We start from the raw sequence: 13,825 nt of genomic DNA, 5'->3' as shown, positions 1-13,825 counted from the left end.
TGGACCTGAGCAAGGCCTTTGACATGGTCCCCCACCACATCCTCATCTCCAAATTGGAGGGAAGTGGATTTGATGGGTGGACGACCCGATGGATAAGCAATTGGTTGAAAGGCCGCAGACAGAGGGTGGTGGTCAATGGCTCTATGTCCAGGTGGAGGCCGGTAACAAGTGGTGTCCCCCAAGGGTCTGTCTTGGGACCGGTGCTCTTTAACATTTTTATTAATGACATCGATGAGGGAATTGAGTGCACCCTCAGCAAGTTTGCTGACGACACCAAGCTGAGTGGTGCGGTTGATACGGTGGAAGGAAGGGATGTCATTCAGAGGGACCTCGACAGGCTTGAGGGCTGGGCTCGAGTGAACCTAATGAGGTTCAACACGGCAAAGTGCAAGGTTTTGCATTTGGGCCGGAAGAACCCCAGGCACCCGTACAGGCTGGGAGGAGTGGTCCTTGAGAGCAGCTCGGCAGAGAAGGACCTCGGGGTCCTGATGGACGAGAGACTGAACATGAGCCAGCAGTGCGCTCTGGCAGCTCGAAAGGCAAATGGGATCCTGGGCTCCATCAAGAGAGGGGTGGTCAGCAGGGACAGGGAGGTGATTGTCCCTCTCTACTCGGCTCTTGTGAGGCCCCACCTGGAGTACTGTGTCCAGGTTTGGAGCCCTCAGTACAAGAAAGACATAGAGATCTTGGAAAGGGTCCAGAGGAGGGCGACTAAGATGATCAGGGGGCTGGAGCACCTCCCCTATGAGGACAGGCTGAGGGAGTTGGGCTTGTTCAGCTTGGAGAAGAGAAGGCTGCGGGGTGACCTCATTGCAGCCTATCAATACCTGAAGGGAACCTACACCCAGGAGGGGAGTAAACTCTTCAGAAGGGCTGATAACAGCAGGACTAGGGGAAATGGATCCAAGTTGAAGGAGGAAAGATTTAGGTTGGATGTTAGGGGGAAGTTCTTCACAAGGAGAGTAGTTAGGCCCTGGAACGGGCTGCCCAGGGAGGTTGTGGATGCCCCGTCCTTGGACGTGTTCAAGGCCAGGTTGGACGGGGTCCTGGGCAACCTGATCTGAATGTGTATGTTTGGTGGCCCTGCTAGGCAGGGGAGTTGGAACTACATGATCCTTGAGGTCCCTTCCAACCCGGGTGATTCTGTGATTCTGTGATTCTGTGATTCTGTCCCCTCCAAGCTCCTTGCTCCTCCTCAGCCCTCTTGCTGACAGAACAGAACAAGAAGGTAAGAAACTGAAACATTTGGCTCTGTACAGCACTGCTCAGCAACAACTAAAACATCAGTGTGTTATCAACATTGTTTTTCTCCTAAAGCCAAAGCACAGCATCCTACCAAGCTCTATGAAGGGAAAATCAACTCTGTCCCTGCTGAAACCAGCACATTCCATATCATTTATATCATTCTGAGGTCCCATACTTTCCCGTATATCTCAGTGAACTATCATCACCTGTCCTGGCTTTTGATAAATGCACACAGATTTCATTCCTGTAGTCTGTGGACCATCTCTCTAAATTGTCCATCTGTTGGAAATATCTAAACAATTTATCAGGATGGTATCTCTGATAAAGCAGATTTTATTCATACTTGCATTGGCAGGCCCCCTGCAAGCAGGAGAGCGCCCAGAAAACTGTGTTACATCTTTTATGCCCTAGTACTCGATGCTTGTTTCTTTCTCCCCTAGTTTCTCATTGTCTGAGTACTGCAGGGTCATAACCTTCTCAACGCTTCACTAAACATACTGGATAAACATAAATCTTTGCTGGCTAAGCATAAACCTCTAATTATTTAATTAACTTCTAACACTCCACATTTGGTCATTGTTTCTGGACATCTGTTTGTCCTCCCTTTCATAAGGGGAGATAAGCTTGGAAGGAGGACAGAGGGGAGTATCTGGATGCTTGCCGTTGCATCCTAACCTGGATGCCTGCCGTTGCATCCTAACCTTCCCACAGAGTGAAACAGTCCAACCTTGTATAGAGGCCCTGGCTTCTTTGATGTTTGTTAAATCTGTTTTTCTTTTGCTGGGAGTCTCCTATCCTAACAGAACAACCTTACAATATGTTTTCTAGTCCCTAATAGTATACCCACATTATTTGGAACATTTAAAAACTATTGCAGTTAGTTATGTATATGTTATGTATATGTTAGTTACTAACATATACGGTACTCCAACTTTTTACATCAACTATTTCTAAGGATAAGTTACAGAATACAAATACATCATGTTCTACTTCTTCAGATCAATTGCCCTATCTAATGCAGAAACAACATTCCATTCCCACACATCCAGTTCATTTAGTCCATAATAGCTATATCCAAACTATAGAGTCACTGCAGGAATTGGTCAAGACACTGCAGGAACTCAAAAGGCAATTAGAAAATGAAAAGCGTGATGCAGCTCTCTTACTAGGGGCTCTGAAGGAGCAGTTAAGGTATAAAGATAATAGCAATTCTGTTGCCCGCATTTTGCCTCAAGAAAATACCTACCCTCTAGAAGGATCAAAAGAAACAAAGGCAAGGCTAGACAAATTAGAGGCCTCTCCAGCCCAAATGCACCCTTTGATAAAAACCAAATATACATTCGATAACAGTGAGGATCTAGATCCTCAAATGAATGTCAAAGAAATTCCCTTCTCAGCCACTGAACTAGCAAAATTGAAAAAAGATTTCAGCTGCTCTCCAAAGGAATCAGAAACAGAGTATGTACAGAAGGTTAGTGTCACTGGTGGAGACCAGATTCTGCCAATGGAAAAGGAAACAGAAAGTTACTGAGGACCAGGAGTATTTTTAACCACTGGCAACAATCATGCTCCATGGTCCTTAATGCAGAGGGCTACCTATTGGGCAGGTGGCCTCAATCCTCTAGAAAAAGGAGATCCTCTTGCTATTACTGGGACAGTTGATCAGTTAGTAGAGAGTGTTCAAAAGGCTGCTTGTCTCCAAATGATGTATGATAGAAAGCTGCAGCCACACCATGATGATGCCTGTTGATCCTGAGAGAATGATTGCTTTAATTAGTGGGCTTCCATAATCAGTGAAACACATAGGCATACAACTGCAAGGAAAGATACAAGCTATGTGTCAGGGAGAGAGAACCCAGGCAGTGTTAGAAGGAACTGTAACCTCTAAACATCTGCAGTCAGGGGACATATGGATGTGGGGGGAGGTTGCCCAAGAGTTAATTAACTATGAAAGAGAATATGGGTCGGTGGTTTCTTCCTCCAGTAAATTTGACCCAAGGGAAGTAAGACTTGCAGCAGTCAGCCTTGTCTCCAGGACACCTAGCCCAAAGCTCAGTGGGACTGGAAGGGTTTCATTGTCAGTAAAAACAGGTAGGCGAAATATTGATCATAAATGTAATTGTCTCTGGATACTGGGCTGGCAAAAGAGCATTCCACAAGATCTGATGAATGGAGTAGCCACAGTAGGGTTAGAGAAATTAGTTAACTGGTGTCCAGAACAAAAGCTCAAGAATCTTGAGGAAAGCAAAGCCCCAGGTCCTAGGGCCTCTCCCGAGAGAACGGCTCTCCAAGCCATTAGGAAACTGATGTCTTTGCCCCTCCCCAAGTGAGCGGGGTGGGGGCGATGAAGGGTGGATGCATTAGAAAGCTCACAACAAAGGGAAACCAGATTCTTGATTTGACAACTTCTGTCCAAAGGTCTCATCGCTCTTGCCAATTATGCAAGTCACGATCCAGTGGCTGATAAGCGAGGGAAACACTTTTACCTCCCAGTCTGTGTGACTGACTCAGATAACCTGAGGCCAGTTTCCCTAACCTTAACGGAATCCCTTAACAAATATCCTTGGAAGGCTGAAGACATCCCCAAAAAAAAGAATATAAAATCAGCCCTTCCTGGATTGTTCCCTCATATTTTTTAACCATATTAACAAAGCCCAAAAAGGGCAAGTCGATCTTTTGTTTTATTTTACAGAAGATCCCCATGGGACCTTGACAGAAAGGCTAATAGCTGATTTTAACCATTTGTGTTTTGTGACAGAAATACTGAAGATTTGATCACGCTAGAATACTGAATATACCTCTTGATTACATTTTTTGGTTGCAATAGTGTTATGTTTTGCATTGGTGTGGGTGTGGGTGGTGAATGATATCAGTCCCTGGATCTGTTAAATTTCACAACTGGGTTCAGAGTTTTTACGGGTCATCCTGGCTTACTGGTACTCCCTGCACAGTGATGTCATTCCTTTTGACCCCTTCTTTCACCCCTTTTTATCAAACTGATTATGATTTGCATGTAACTCCTCCACAGTGTTTCCAAATTCCTAACAAACTGGGAAATGCATCAAGGGATCCAAACTCGGATTTATCTCTCAGCATTTGAATTGTTTTGGAAATGCTCAAGTGGAGAGTTCTCATGACACTAAGCCATCATAGAAAACATTACATGGCAAGTCCACATATTGTCAAATTGGACTAGATACGCTTTTGGTGAATTAACTGAAGTGCAATATTGTCTGGCTATTCATAAACACCACAACCTCCACTGAAGAATTCCCATCTGGATCCTGGCTTACACTGGGAGTTCCTGGCTGGGGAAAGCAGCTGACACAAATAGCTCTATTAGTTTTACTTATTTATTTATTATTATTGGTTATTGTTAGATGTATGGTTATTGCCAGATGTATGGTTCTCTCTTTTCACTTTCTAACTTTTATCCATTATGTAACATTCGTACTACCATTCCTGAATAGTCACCAGGTGGTGCCTGTGGCAAATTGAATGACTAAGTGTTGTCTAAAAATTGAATGATAATGAAAAAGTTGCTAAAAAATTGCCCATAGGTGAAAAGTATCCTATTTTGTGTGCTATTGCAATTCTCATGTTTGTTTCTTGTATGGTTCCATGTTTGATTCAACTTATACAACAAGTTGTATCCTCCATGTACTTTGTAATCACTTCAACTGATGATGAACAAGATCAACAGATCAGGGCAACCTTTGCAATCAAGCCCAAAAAATCCTTCATAACATTTAACCCCCTTACTCCCCACCCCTCTTTTCCCTTACACTTACTTTTTTTTTTTTTTTTTTCTTTTCCACTGTGGAGGGTCACTTATGCTTCATTTCAAGCAATCTATTTCAAGCAATCTTTGAGCCATGGGGTGGGGTGAGAATCCTTTTTTTTTTTTTTTTTTTGGATCAAAGCTTGCTTCCTGAGGTATTTCTTGTGATAAGACTGACTTGTCTAGGAGATGTGTGATGGGTGTTTCCTTGTGGCAATCAACATCACTGTGTGGACAATTTTAGCTGTTTGCCTTCAGAACAGAGTGCTCAGGACTGTTTACTGGCAGAAGATTAGCCTGTGACCAAATAACTCCAGCTTGCTATGGGAGATTGGGGTATGATACCATTGTATCCTGTGAAGGCAAGATACAAGTGGGAACCTCCCTGCACCCTCTTATCTGCTGGCAAGGCCTGGAAGATGGGAACAAAATGAGTTCCTGCTGAGATCCCAAAGCCAAAAGCTGCCACTTCAAGGAGAGCTGACTCAACCACTTTGGACTTATAAATCTGTACTACCATTGAAAAGTTGCCATCATTGCCGTTGTCACTGTTGCTGTCAACAGAACAATAATGCCTGATGACCCACCACTACTGAAGATCAATGACTGAACTATGAACCACGCTGGATAGACAATGGTGGCTATCTTCCTCTTGCTTCCATTAAAAACTCCTTTCTTCCAGGAAGCATTCCAGGCCAGGCTTGATCCAGAGGCAGGGAGACAGATCCAGAGGTAGGGAACACTATCCACCTTGGGAGGTGGAGGCAGAGTTGGAACAAGATGATTCTTGAGATCCCATCAAACCCATCCCTAGAGGTATGCAAGGCCAGACTGGATGGGGCCCTGGACAACCTGGACTAGTATTAAATGGGAGTTTGGTGTGGCACAGGGGTTGGAGATTTATGAACTATGCAATCAAGGGATAATAGTACCTGCAAATTTTCCTTAAAACTCTCCTGTATGGCCAGTGTAGAAGCCTAATGGCAAAGGGAGACTTAGAGTGGACTACAGACGTCTGGATGCCAAGACTGCCCTTTCAGCAAAATGGGTCTTCTAGGTAGATGCCCGGCCATACTCACCCCTACAGACACACAGGTGTTCTCCACACTCGATGTCGTGGTGCAGGTGTCCAGCATTCTCTCAGCATTGTCAGTAGTACTGGCACTGGCATGTGCTGCTTGGGGTCTTAGCAGCCTGAGCATGCTCACGTTTGGCCAGCTGATGTTCCAGCTGGACAACATCTGCTCCTTCCTCGCCTGTTCCTGAATTCTCCAGATTGCTGGGTGCACTGGAGAACATCCATAGGCCTCCCGGTTGACCCCTCTGGGATCTTGCAGTCTCAGTGCTGCTCCCAGAGCTTGTCTGGAGACTTCAGGCATGGTGGTAGCAGTTAGTTCTCTTTTTCCCCCCTCACACACTCTTGGGAAGAGCATGGCATCATCAGCCTCCTCTGGAGAGTGTGCAGCCTCGGGAGAATCTAAGTTGCCTGCATCTTCAGTCACGAATGCAGACAGAGGCTCCTTGTCTCGCTCTTTGCCGCCTGCCTGCCCTTCTGGGCCCTTCTGAGCTGCTCTAGAAAATGGTGTAGCTGCAGCACGAGTGTCTCTGGTGCCCCCCTGAGCAACTCTCCAAGCTGCGTGGATCTTCCCAGTCTTGGTGGAGAGCACCTGGGCCGTTCTTGCTGGTGTTCTCAGGTTGCTGGTCGGTGCACGACGCCCTGGTACTGCCAGCTGCACTTCGACTCGGGCTTGCAGCGGCAGCACAGCTCAGGGACACCACGTAGTTTTGTCTGGGTCTGTCGTGCTGAGGCATGAGAATGGTTGAGCAGACTTCCCGAGCTGGACCCCGGCTCTCCGCCCTTGCTGTCCCATCCTGGACGTGAGGTCTCGGGGCAAGTACTGGGAGTCTGCTGCCTCTAATGCCCACAGCACGCGCTCTGCCTCTTGAAGGTGTGGAAGAGGCTGCTGCTGGCAGAACAGGCAGCTTAGAGACGCTAGAAGATGCTGCTGCACGCCAGGGTGCAGCTGCCGGCAGCCCTGCCCGCCTTAAGCGAGGCAGCAAGGACGACTGAGGCTGCCCGCTTCGCCCGCTGGCACCGCCGCAGGTCACCGACGGGGAAAACTCCCGCCCGCCCGCCTGCAAGAGAAGCCGAGGAGAAAGGCCGAGTGAGCGCGGTCCTTCCCGCTCACGCCGCACTCGGTACCGAGGACAGCGCTCAGCCCGCGGGCGGCCGCCGCCCCGCTCCCCGCAGTCGCGCCGGCACAGGGCGGTTCCCGCGCGGCGCGGGAAGACGTCCGGCTCCGCCTCCCTCGGCAACCTACCTGTGCGTCGCGGTGCACGGAGGCCCGCGAGCTCTCCGGGCCGGGCAGCTGGTGCAGACGGACGCCGCGGAGGGACGAGGCCGGGCTCCGGCCGCCCGGCGGCGGCGCCCGTGAGGAGAAGGAGGCGCGGGACGGAGGCGGCAAAGTCGCCGCCGGCCGAGCCCGAGCGCCTCCCTCTCCGGCCCGCACCCCTCGGCGGTCGGGCACGCGTGGCGGCCCCGGGATGCCTGGGCGTGCTCACACTGTACTGTTCAGACACGTTCCTAACAGTGGACTGCAGGCGTCTGGATGCCAAGACTGCCCCTTCAGCAAAAGCTGCCCCAAATGTTTCAGAATTGATTACTGCCCTACAGGAACAGGCTCACCCCTTTCTGGCTGCTATTGATATCTAAGACAGGTTTTTTATGGTCCCCTTGAGGAAGGTGGAGGACAATTTGCATTCACTTGAAGGGAGTGCAATGCACATTCACCCGATTACCTCAGGGGTGCAAACACTCGCCCACTCTGGCGCTCGCAGCATAGGCACAGAGGCTGGAGAAGCTCACGTTGGACCACGGTGTCTGGGTTTATCTGCATATTGATGACATCCTCATATGGGGGAATGATGGTGTCAATGTAGGGAGTGCCCAAGCCTGCACAATGTGACACCTGAGGAGCCCCAACCCAGCCAGGACATTCCTGGTCTCCTCTAGGTAGGTGAGAGGAGGGGTCTCACCCCTACAGACACACAGGTGTCCTCCCACCAGGGCTGCCCCTTTCAGAGCCCCTCACCCCCTCCATCGCAGGCCACTAACACACACACACTGGCTCAGCCAGCTCACACTTTGCAAGCCAGAAATCACTGCCTTGCACACCCACGCTCCTGGCACCACTGACACACAAATCCATTGTCCCATGCTCTGAGCCCAGTAGTGGCATTCAGAGACCAAACATGCATGAGCACACAGATCAGACAGCACTCAGGCAGGATAGAATAAAGATGACATTTAATCAGAATTCTATGTTGACAGGATGGAATCAGAATTCTACACTGACAAGATGGAACCAGAATTCTACACTGACAGGATGGAACCAGAATTCTACACTGACAGGTTGAAATCAGATGTCTCTGGGGAGCTGCATGGTGTTTGCAGCCTCGTGCCTCTCTTCTTGCTAGTCCCTTATGCAGCTGCAGGTGCAAATCCTGTACAGAGCCTGGAACACAGTCCTGATGACACCTGGAATCCAGCGGTGAGCCGCTGCATGTGGGGCGGCAGCGGTACCTGTGGCGGACAGAGAGCTGTAGGCAAGGGGCAAAGGCAAGACCCAGCCTGCCACCCACCACCATGGAATTTCCCTGGGAGGACTGGCCTGGATATGACAGCAAATGGAATGCTGCTGGCCTCTGTGCCACTTGGTGGGCCATCTGAGCTCGAAAGGCCTCTCCCTGGGATTGCTTTCTGCTTGGGGACGTACCTGGGCCATCTTCCGGTGTGTCTCTGAAGCACACAGAGCTCTGTGCACGTTCTTCAGTCTCTGCAGAAACCTGTGTGGAGAGAACAAAACCACACACCTGTATGCCTCTGGCTGGTGATGGTGTTGGTGCCAGGGCCCCGGGGAAGGGATCCCCTTTCCAGGCCCCTTTGCTTGAAGGCAAGGCAGGGGTAACAGAGGGGCTGTCCACCCTAACGCATGAAGCTGGCTGGAAAGGAGACAGCACCAGGCATTTCCCCACAGCGCACACTCCAGGCACCGCTCCTGCCTCTGCCTCAGTTTCATGCCTGGTGCCAACCAAATGCACCTGGCTCACCTCATGCTGAGGGCCCACATCTTCCACTCCCTCACAAGCTGACACATGCTCCTCAGTCATGGGATCTGCAGCCACTGACGAAGCTGAAGATGTGGCCTCCAACTCACCAGACGAATCATCAGGTGTGCCGGATGTGATGCTGACTACCTCTGCTTCAGCATCTTCCTCAGAGTCACATTCCCAGTCTTCCTCCACGTTCTCCATTGTTGAAGAGCAAGGACTGGAGGGCGGGTGCATGCCCTCATCTGTCACTGGAGTGTGTCTGGCATCCAGCGTGCCCTCAGCAGTGCTCGCATCACTGTCGCTGTCATCACTGGACTCTTCCAGTATAACTGGCAGTCTAACAGGCCACGTTCGGGCGTCACCAGAATCAAGAAACCGGTCACCAGCCCGTGATGTTGTGGGCCAGATGCCTGACATGCCCTGAACAGTGCCAACATTATCGAATGTGTCACCTCTTGCCTGGAACCTTCGCTGCTTGGGGCTTCTCACATTCCTTGGCCAGGAAATATTCCAACGTGACAACATTCGCTCGTTTATGTCCTCATCAAGAATTCTCCTGATTGCTGGGATCATGGGAGAGTATTCATAGGGCTCCCTGTTGATCTCACTGGGATCTGGGAGTCTCTGTGCTTCTCCCATATCTTGTCTGGAGGATTCAGGCAGAGCCATAGCTGATTCTTCTCTTTCTCCTCCCTCGGACTCTGATGAGGGGAGTGATACTGCATCGGACTCCTCTGTGGAGCATGCAGCCTCGGAAGAACATGAGCTTTCTGCATCTTCCAGCACTGATGCAGGCAGAGGCTCAAGGTGTCCTGAAGGCCCAGGATCAGCATCCAGAAGAGATGGTGAACACACAGTGTGTGCCTCATCACATGGGGCAAGAGATGCGACCTCCGGGGTGCCAGATGACTGTCCTGCCGTTTCTATCTCTGCAATCTCTTCTATCTCTGCAATCTCTTCCAACTCTAGCTGAGAATCCTGGACTATAACATCCCTGGCTGAGGAATCATCAGAAGGAGGCAACTGGCCCTCAGCCCTCAGTGTCATACTGTGGACGCTCAGCGTGCCCTGAGCACTGTCAGCTGCATTGGCACTGTCTTCTGTTGCTTGGGGCCCTAGCAGCCTGGGCAGACTCATGCTATTTGGCCAGGAGATGTTCCAGTTGGACAGCATCTGGCCCTTCTTCGCCTCATCCCGGATTCTCCGGACTGCTGGGTGAACTGGAGGATATTCATATGCCTTCCCGCAGACCTCTCTGGGATCTTGCATTGTTAATGCTTCTCCCAGAGAATGGTTGGAGAACTCGGGCATGGCGGTAGCTGTTTCTTCCTCTTCCCCCTCACATGCTCTCCAGAAAAGAGGTGCTGCATTGGCCTCCTCTGGAAAGTATTCAGCCTTGGAAGAAGTTGAGTTTTCCCCATCTTCAGGACCTGTTACAGGCAAAGCCTCAAGGTGTCCTCCAGGCCCAAGGTCTGCAGCTGGAAGAGAAGCTGAAGGCATGCTGCCTGCCTCATCAGATGAGGAAAGAGATGTGCTCCACAGTTTGCCAGATGAACATTCTGCAGATTCCCTCTCAGCAGTCTCTTCAAATTCTTGCAGTTCAACCTGCACTCCAACATCCCTGGTTTGGGAACCACTAGAGGCAGGAATCTGAGCCTCAGCCCTCAATTTCACAGTGCATATGCCCAGTTTTCCCTGACCAGTGCTGGCAGCACTGAGCCGGAGCACACTCACAGAGTTTGCCCACCATGTGCTACAACTGGACATCTGCAGTGTTTGCTGAGGTCTCGGGGCAAGAACTGGGAGTTTGCAGCCTTTAGTGCCCATGGCACGCGCTCTGCCTCTTGAAGAAGGTGTTGAAGAGGCTGCTGCTGGCAGAGCAGGCAGTTTACAGACTCTAGAAGACGCTGCCGCATGGGAGGCTGCAGCTGCCGGCAACCCTGCCCCCCTTAAGCGAGGCAGCAAGGGTGGCTGAGGCTGCCCGCTTCGCCCGCTGGCACCGCCGCAGGTCACCGACAGGGAAAACTCCCGCCCGCCCGCCTGCAAGAGAAGCCGAGGAGAAAGGTTCCAGAAAAGGCTCAGCCCGCGGGCAACCGCCGCCATTCTCCCCGCAGCCGCGCCGGCACTGGGCGGTCCCCACGCGGCGCGGGAAGACGTCCGGTCCCGCCTCCCTCGGGCTCCCTACCTGTGCGTCGCGGCTCCCGGAGGCCCGCGAGCTCTCCGGGCCGGGCAGCTGGGGCAGACGGACGCCGCGGAGGGACGAGGCCGGGCTCCGGCCGCCCGGCGGCGGCGCCCGTGGGAAGAAGGAGGCGCGGGACGGAGGCGGCAAAGTCGCCGCCGGCCGAGCCCGAGCGCCTCCCTCCCCGGCCCGCACCCCGCGGCGGTCCGGCACGCGTGGCGGCCCCGCGTCGGGCCGGCGCTCGTCCTTCTTGTCCCGCTCCTCGCTCATCGTCGCGTCCTCGCGCAGATGCTCGGTCGCAGGCACTCGGGGGAACCTCCTCGCGGAGCCTCTCTCCCGAGAGTGAGCCGCACTCAGCGGGGGACTCCGGCCCCTCGAGGCGGCCCCGCGTCACAATGGCCTTCGGGCGCGACGCCGGCCCGCGTCACAAAGCCCTGGCGCCTGGCTCCCCTCTTCCCGCTTCCCTCGGCCGTCTCCGCTGCCGCCGCCGGACATTTCCCGGCAGTGCCCTCGCCGTCGCTGACGGGCTCGCCCTCGGCCGCGCCGGGGCCGTCACAGCGACTGCCAACGGCCGCGTCCGGCGCGGAGCGGCCCCCGCCCTCGATTTGTCGCCCAGCCCGGCCGAGTGCACCCGGGCTTAGCGGCCTGTCCGCACCTCAGTCCCGTCCTCGTGCAGCGGCTCTCCGGGCCCTGCTTAGAGCTCAGATGTGCCGCGCTCCATGGAGCGGCTCGCGCCTGGAATAGCTGGGCGTGGCCTGAAGGACTGAGGCTGCAGGCCGTGGAGAGCTGCCTCTAGAGAAGGGTTGACAGTGGTGTAGGTAGTTTGGCTCTCGTTGTCTCGTTTGCACGTACGTGATGGAACGATCTGTGCCGGAATGACTTTACTCCGTGGCTTGCATCCAGATTGCATTGAATTTTGATGAATTGCAGTCTATAGGAAGGCCTCACTGGAACGCTTTGGGAAGTAGTGCACCTTAGAGGAGCAGCTCTGTTCTGGAGCTGGGTAAACATGTGGGGACATACCAGTGGCAGAGGTTCATAGACTGGCTGCAGTCCTTCAGTTCCCAGTTCCCACAATCAGAATATTTCTTAAGCAACTCATCATTTCCGCAAAGCACATATATTTCAGGACATTTTTGAACAAGATCTTTGCCCACATAGACTGGTATTGAATAAAAAGTTATCAGCTAAGTGCTGGTAAGTGCTTGTAGGAGTACCAGCTTCCCACTAGGATTATGTTTTCATGTATTTCAATAGTCACATAGTTTCTTGTACTCAATCTTCTTTGGGCAGCCAGCATCAGCTCAGCTGGTCTGCTTTTACCAACATGTACATGGCACATCAGCCATGTTTTTGCAGTTGTAAAAAGTTCATTTACCTTATGTTTCTAAACTCCCTTGAAATATTGAAAGGTCACAATGAGGTCTCCCTGCAGCCTTCTCTTTTCCAGGCTGAACAATCCTGGAAAATATGTGTGTGTGTGTGTATATATACATATACTTGTAAATATATTTACAAAACAAGTGGTGAGCCACACAATTTCTCACCCCCCAGCAAGTTATGCCCAGCCTGTCCCTGAGCAGTGTCTGCCACCTCCCTGGCCAGATTCTCACAGTTTTGTTTTGCTTTTTTTGCATGATGTCGTATGGTACAAATGCCCCTTCCTGTTCCTTGTCCTCTCTCAGCTCTCCATCTGGCAGGACTGTAGGAGAAGCTGAGGAACTGAAACATCCTCAGCTCTGTACAGCACTGCTCAGCAACAACCAAAAAGTTTGATATGCTATCAATGTTTTTCTCCTAAAGACAAAACATAGCATCATACAAGACACTATTAAGAAAATCAACTTTGTCCCTGCTGAACCCAGGACAGGTGTTGTAAATGGCTGTGCTGGTATCATGCACATAGCCCTCTCACCTTTGACTCTAACAACACATCAGACAACCATACATAGATATTCCTGATGAAGATTTACTGTTTTCACTGTTTTGCAAGATTTTTCGTGCATTGCTGTCACTGTCTCCTAGACCAGAAATGTTTCAAATGTGTGAAAACCAAAACAGCTAAATTTCTGAATCTGTTACTCCCCTAAATTACTGCAGCTATCATCCTATCATCCATAACTTTTTGGTAATATGTTCCATTGAAATTCTCTGTGCTTATTTTTTCTTCTAATCTGTACTAGCATCACCCAGTTAGTAAGACTTGGACAGATGTAACTAAGATGTCACTTATTTGAGATGAGTTTCAAGCTGTGGAGCATTTCTTCTCTTGGGCAGTTAAAGATGGAGGTTTTTTATGTAAAATTGATTACATTATCTGTAGTTTTGTTTTTATTTTCTTATGCAAATTGGGTGGTGCTGCCAACACCCTCAGCAAGTTTGCTGATGATACGAAGTTGGGAGGATTGGCTGACACGCCTGAAGACTGTGCTGCCATTCAGCAAGACCTGGACAGGCTGGAGAGCTGGGCAGAAAAAAACCAGATGAGGTTTAACAAAAGCAAGTGT

The 13,825-nt window shown here is 51.0% G+C and overlaps 1 pseudogene; it reads left to right on the top strand.

Annotated features, from left to right (window-relative positions):
* The first annotated feature begins 2,260 nt into the window (after positions 1-2,260).
* On the top strand, positions 2,261-3,575 carry LOC128072701 (uncharacterized; annotated as a pseudogene).
* Positions 3,576-13,825: the final 10,250 nt, after the last annotated feature.

The sequence above is a fragment of the Tympanuchus pallidicinctus genome, unplaced genomic scaffold, assembly GCF_026119805.1.
Source record: "Tympanuchus pallidicinctus isolate F22 unplaced genomic scaffold, pur_lepc_1.0 scaffold7, whole genome shotgun sequence".
Taxonomy (NCBI): domain Eukaryota; kingdom Metazoa; phylum Chordata; class Aves; order Galliformes; family Phasianidae; genus Tympanuchus; species Tympanuchus pallidicinctus.
Note: the sequence above shows the minus strand (reverse complement) of the source record. Positions and strands in the feature narration are given on the sequence as shown.